The following is a 6,349-nucleotide window of genomic DNA, read 5'->3' as shown; positions in this document are numbered from 1 at the left end:
TGGCGAGAGGACGCATCAAGTTTCTGCCTATCTTGACTCTGGTTCTGCTGCAAACTTCATCCAGAAAGAGCTTGTGGATCATCTTCAGCTGCCCACTGTCCCCCTAGAGACGTCTTTGGCTGTTGCCTCAGTTAATGGACTGCCTCTGCCTGATCCCATCATTTCTAAAACCAAGCCGTTGAAGCTCCAGTTTAGAGTCCTGCATTTTGAATTTCTTTCCTTGTTTTGCCCAAGGCCATCAATCCTGTTCTACTGGGCCTGCCTTGGCTTGGACTACATGCCCCAGTCCTGGACTGGAATTCTGGAGAGGTTCTCCAATGGGGTGCCAAGTGCCATGGTCGTTGTCTGTTGCAGATCCATCCTGTCAAGCCTCCTCTGCCTCAGTCATTGGCGGGACTGCCTCCCCAGTTTGCTCATTATTCAGATGTTTTCAGCAAAAGGGAGGCTGAAACGCTGCCTCCACATCGGACTTATGACTGCCCCATTGAACTGGTTCCTAAAGCCTCTCTACCCGTGGTTGAGTATATCCTCTCTCCTTGCCTGAGTCTCTATCCATGTCGGCCTATATCAAGGAGAATCTGGAGAGGGGTTTCATACGAAAGTCTTCCTCCCCGGCCTGGGCTGCATTCTTCTTCTTTAAAAAGAAGGACGGATCCCTTCGACCCTGCATTGACTACCGTGGTCTCAACCAGATCACAGTCAAGAACAAATACCCGTTGCCACTTATATCTGAGCTGTTTGATCGCATACGAGGAGCCAAAAAAATTTCTAAGCTAGACCTGCGGGGGGGGGGGGGGGGGCTTACAATCTAGTCCGGATTCGCCGGGGTGATGAATCGAAGACTGCATTTAACACCCGGGACAGGCACTACAAATACCTAGTGATGCCCTTCGGACCGTGTAACGCTCCCGCAGTTTTCAGGTGTTCGTTAATGATATCTTCCGAGATCTCCTCTATGTCTGTGTTGTTGTTTATCTCGATGATATTTTGATTTTCTCCCCAGATCCGACGACTCATCGGAGGCATGTCCGTCAGGTTCTACTACGATTAAGGAAGAATCATTTATACGCCAAGCTGGAGAAGTGCGTCTTTGAGAAGAGTTCTCTGCCCTTCCTGGGCTACATCATCTCGGATAAAGGTCTCAAGATGGATCCTGAGAAAGTGAAAGCTGTCCTGGAGTGGCCACGTCCCCAAGGCTTAAGGGTGTCACGGGCACAGGTATGTGGACCCACTAGACCGCTCCGCCGTAACGGGGAGGTAGCTGACCAGGTCAAAGTCTATGCGGAAGTAAATGGCAGACAGTAATGCTTGGGTACCTGAAATAGTCCGGGCGGTGGCTGTGGCTTCAGCACGGATGGAGGCAGGTGCGGCAAGTGGCGCCAGACGTGGCGGGCAGTATCCGATGAAGCGGTAGACCCTTGACGTGGCAGATGACACTTGGCATGGCAGAAGACACTAGACGTTGTAGATGGCACTTGACGTGGCAGATGGCACTTGGCGTGGCAGGAGACACTTGACGTGGCAGATGACACTAGACGTGGCAGATGACACTTGACGTGGCAGATGGCACTTGACATGGCAGATGGCACTTGACGTGGCGGAAGACACTTGAACGCTGGTAGGAACAGGAACAATACGGAATACAGGAACGGTAACAGGGCACGGGTAACAGCTGGAACGGGAGACACTAAGGGACCATTTGCGAGACAGACTGGGAAAGACTAACAACGCTCAGGCAAGGATTAGAAGGCCAGGGGCCTTCTTATAGACCAGGAAATCGTGGCAGTTGATAGTGATGACGATTTCCTAATTGCGCGTGCTGGCCCTTTAAGGCCGGCCGCGAGCGTGCGCGCGCACCCTACGGAACCCAGCCGAACGGAGCGGAAGTGAGCGCTGGCATCTCCTAGGAGGGAGACGGAGGCCAGCGCTCACAGATCCATGGCTGCGGGCGTCGGGAGGTGAGTAAACCCGACGGCACGCGGCCATGGGCGCTACAAAGGCCCATACAACGGTTCCTGGGATTCGCCAATTTCTACCGGCAGTTTATTCCTAACTTCTCTTCTCTGACGGCTCCCATCTCTACCCTTACCAAGAAGGGTGTGAACGCCAAGGTGTGGACTCCAGAGGCAGAGTCCACATTTATTAGCCTCAAGAAAGCCTTCACTTCAGCCTCGATCCTCCATCATCCTGACGTATCTCGGCAGTTCTCTCTAGAAGTGGACGCTTCCTCTGTTGGTGCAGGTGCACTTCTGTCCCAGAGGAGCTCCAAAGGAAAGGCAGTAGTATGTGGCTACTACTCAAGACTGTTTTCCTCTGCTGAGCGCAATTACTCCATTGGAGATCGGGAGCTGCTGGCCATAAAATTGGCTCTGGAGGAGTGGAGACATCTTCTAGAGGGCGCTGCTCACCCCATCCTGATCTTCACCGACCACAAAAACCTTACCTACCTTCAGTCTGCACAACGACTGAATCCTCGTCAAGCCAGGTGGTCGTTATTCTTCACCCGTTTCCAGTTTGTGCCTCACTACCGTCCCGCAGACAAGAATGTGAGGGCCGATGCCCTGTCCAGATCATTTGAGACGGAAGACACGGTGGAGTCCCTTCAGACTATCATAGACCCGTCCTGCATTGTGAAATAGGAAGAAGGGAAGAGGTTGGCACTATTGAACCAGTGATACTAGTACGATTGGAGTATATCAAATGGCTTTCTTGTCCTTAATGGATTGCAGCAGCTGAGTTGCCCCGGAGGTACTCATCGATAAGTACAGCACAAGACAACTTGAAATAGACAAAATAGAAGATATCAAGGGCCTTGAGAAAGCGCGTACGCACGTGAAACGGCCGTATGCTAATTCCACATCCTGACCGAGATCTTTTGAATAAAGAAATTTTGTTGCAAGTCCGGTGAGTGCCTCGATAGCTTCTATTTTGTCCCGTCCTGCATTGTCACTGCTAATCCTCTGCAGGTTAGAGACATCCCTCCTGGGAGGACTTTTGTTCAGTTGGCAGACAGGAGAAGAATTCTCCGCTGGGGACACAGTTCTAAACTGGCTGGGCACACTGGTGTCCGTAAAACCTTAGACATGATTGCTCGTCACTTCTGGTCGCCCACGCTACCTAAAGATGTTCTGGACTTTGTCTCTACCTGCACGGTGTGTGCCTCTAACAAAGTGACTCACTCCAAGCCTGCCGGCCTGCTTCAAACTCTGCCTGTACACAATGCCCCCTGGCAGCACATTGCGATGGACTTTGTCACAGACCTTCCCCCCTCAGCAGGATGCAACACTGTCTGGGTGGTGGTGGACCGGTTCTCTAAGATGGCACATTTTATCCCGCTGACCGGCCCACCTTCTGCTCCCCGACTGGCGAGTCTCTTCATTCTACACATCTTTCGCTTGCATGGCTTGCCTCTTCACATCGTGTCAGATCGGGGTGTTTAATTTACCTCAAAGTTCTGGAGAGCTCTCTGTAAACTCCTGGATGTGAGATTGGACTTTTTCTCAGCTTATCACCCCCAGTCCAATGGGCAAGTTGAAAGGATCAACCAGATCATGGAAAATTACCTCCGCCACTTCATCTCTTCACAGCACGATAACTGGGTACAGCTTCTTCCATGGGCCGAGTTCTCATACAACAACCACACAAGTGAGTCCACCACTTCCACTCTATTTCACATTGTGTACAGTCAACATCCTAGAGTCCCTCTCCCAGAGCCGACCACATCTCAGGTACCCGCTGCTGACTCTGCTTATGGGGACTTTTTACAAATCTGGCAACAGACCCGGTCCTCTATTTTATTGGCAGTCGATCGCATGAAGCGAAAAGCAGATACTAGGAGAAGAGAGCCACCTCAGTATCTTCCGGGGACTAAAGTCTGGCTGTCCTCTCAGAACATTCGCTTGAAGGTGCCTTCATACAAGTTTGCTCCCAGGTTCCTTGGTCCTTTCGAGCTTCTGCAACAGATAAACCCTGTCTCCTATAAGCTGCGGCTGCCTCCTACCCTCAGAATCCCCAACTCCTTTCATGTGTCCCTCCTGAAGCCAGTGGTCCTGAACCGCTACAGCAAGACTTCTAGTTCCACAGTTGCTCCCAGCGGTTCTTCTGATATATTCGAGGTGAGGGAGATCCTGGACTGCAAAAGGGTAGGAGGAAGGACTTTCTATTTGGTGGACTTGAGAGGGTTTGGTCCTGAGGAGAGGTCCTGGGAGCCAGAAGAGAACCTCAGCGCTCCTACTCTTATTAAGAAATTCCTCTCTCGCTCTGGTCCCAAGAAGAGGGGGCGTAAGAGGGATGATACTGTAGCGTCCATGGCTGCGGGCCGAGGGTTTACTCACCTCCCGACGCCTGCAGCCATGGACCCGTGAGCGATGACCCCCATCTTCTTCCTAGGAGACGCCACTGCTCACTTCTGCTCCGGTCTGCTGTGTCCCGTAGGGTGCACGTGCACGCTCGTGCCAGGCCTTAAAGGGCCAGCACGCGCACAAAGGAAATCGTCATCATCATCATCAACTGCCACAATTTCCTGGTCTATAAGAAGGGTCCAGGCCTTCTGATCCTTGCCTGAGCGTTGTTAGTTTTCCCAGTCTGTCTTGAAAATGGTCCCTTAGTGTTTCCCGTTCCAGTTGTTACCCGTGCCTTGTTCCTGTTTCCCGTGTTGTGCCTTTAGTATTGATTCTGCCACGTCCGGAGGAATCCGCCACGTCCTGTGTCATCTGCCACGTCCGGAGGAATCCGCCATGTCTGGCGCAACCTGCGGCACCTGTGTCATCTGTCACGTTTGGCGTTACCTGCTGCACCCATCTCCATCAGTGCCAGAGCTGCGGCCACTGTCCGGACTATCCAGGTACCCTTGTGCGGGACATTGTATTGCTGGGGTTTCCTGTTGTTTGGACAGCTGCCTCCCCGCTATGGCGGTACGGCCTAGTGGGCCCACTAACCCGCTTCGTGACAGTTGGATGAAGACGAAAATGGAAAGTAGGCGACTCTAATCAGAAAAAGACGTCACCTGTGAGTCACTCTGTGTAACTAACCTGTAATAATTTATAGGGTCTGCACAAAGCCTGCGTAGAACTATTATCTATTTAACGTGCCATTAATTCCCGGGCGCTGTACATATGAGAAGGATTTAAGTATATGACATGAGACAGTAAAAATAACAGAGAATTAACCCCTTCCCTACATCCGCTGTATATTTACAGCGGAGGTCAGGTGGGGGAGAGGGTTAGAACGAGCGTGTTGGCTGTATGTTACAGCCATTACTTCAGTGTAACGAGCGGGATCCCACTCGTTTAACCCCTTAGATGCTGTGATCAAAAGCGTCCGCGCAGTCTAAGCCATTAGAGACAGGGCGCGGCCCCCTGTTATGTTGCATTGCTCCCCCCCCGTGATACGGGTTGCCAATGGTTGGCAGGACAGTCTAGGGGCCTAATGAAGGCCCCCAAGTATGCCATCTTTGTACTCATATTAAGCCGCCTCCGGCAAGGCTTAATAGGCGACTGTCAGTATCACGATATACTGCAATACATTAGCATTGCAGTATTCTTGCAAGTGATCCAATGACCGCTGGTTCAAGTACCCTAAGGCTATGTTCACACGGGGTCTTTTGCCGAGTTTTTTGACGCGGAAACCGCGTCGCAAAACTCGGCAGAAACGGCCCGAGAACGCCTCCCATTGATTTCAATGGGAGGCGTCGGCGTCTTTTTCCCGCGAGCAGTAAAACTGCCTCGCGGGAAAAAGAAGCGACATGCCCTATCTTCGGGCGCTTCCGCCTCCGACCTCCCATTGACTTCAATGGGAGGCAGGAGAAAGCGTATATCTCGCTGTTTTATGCCCGCGGCGCTCAATGGCCGCGGGCGAAAAACGGCGCGATAATTGCTGTTCACACGGAGTATTTTGGGGGAGGAATATCTGCCTCAAAATTCCGTTTGGAACTTTGAGGCAGATATTCCTCCCCCAAAATACTCCGTGTGAACATAGCCTAAGGACACTAGTAAAAAAGTTAAACACAGTTAAATAAAGTTTTTTTTATATAAATAAAAAAAATACAAATATTCCCAAAAAAATTTTTCCCCCAAACACAATGTCAAAAAAACCCAACTAGCATAAATGGTATCGCCGCGTTCGTAAAAATCGGATCTATTACAATATAACATTATTTAACCGACACGGTGAACGCCATAACAAAATGAAAACGCCAGAATTGCTCCTTTTTAATCACATCATCTCCCACAAAAATTAAATAAACAGTGATCAAAAAGTCTCATGTATCCCAAAATGGTAACACTACAGCTCGCCCCGCAAAAAATAAGTCCTCATGTCACTCAATTAACAGAAAAATAAAAAATGGCTC

The sequence above is a fragment of the Rhinoderma darwinii genome, chromosome 1 (assembly GCF_050947455.1).
Source record: "Rhinoderma darwinii isolate aRhiDar2 chromosome 1, aRhiDar2.hap1, whole genome shotgun sequence".
Lineage (NCBI taxonomy): Eukaryota > Metazoa > Chordata > Amphibia > Anura > Rhinodermatidae > Rhinoderma > Rhinoderma darwinii.
Note: the sequence above shows the minus strand (reverse complement) of the source record.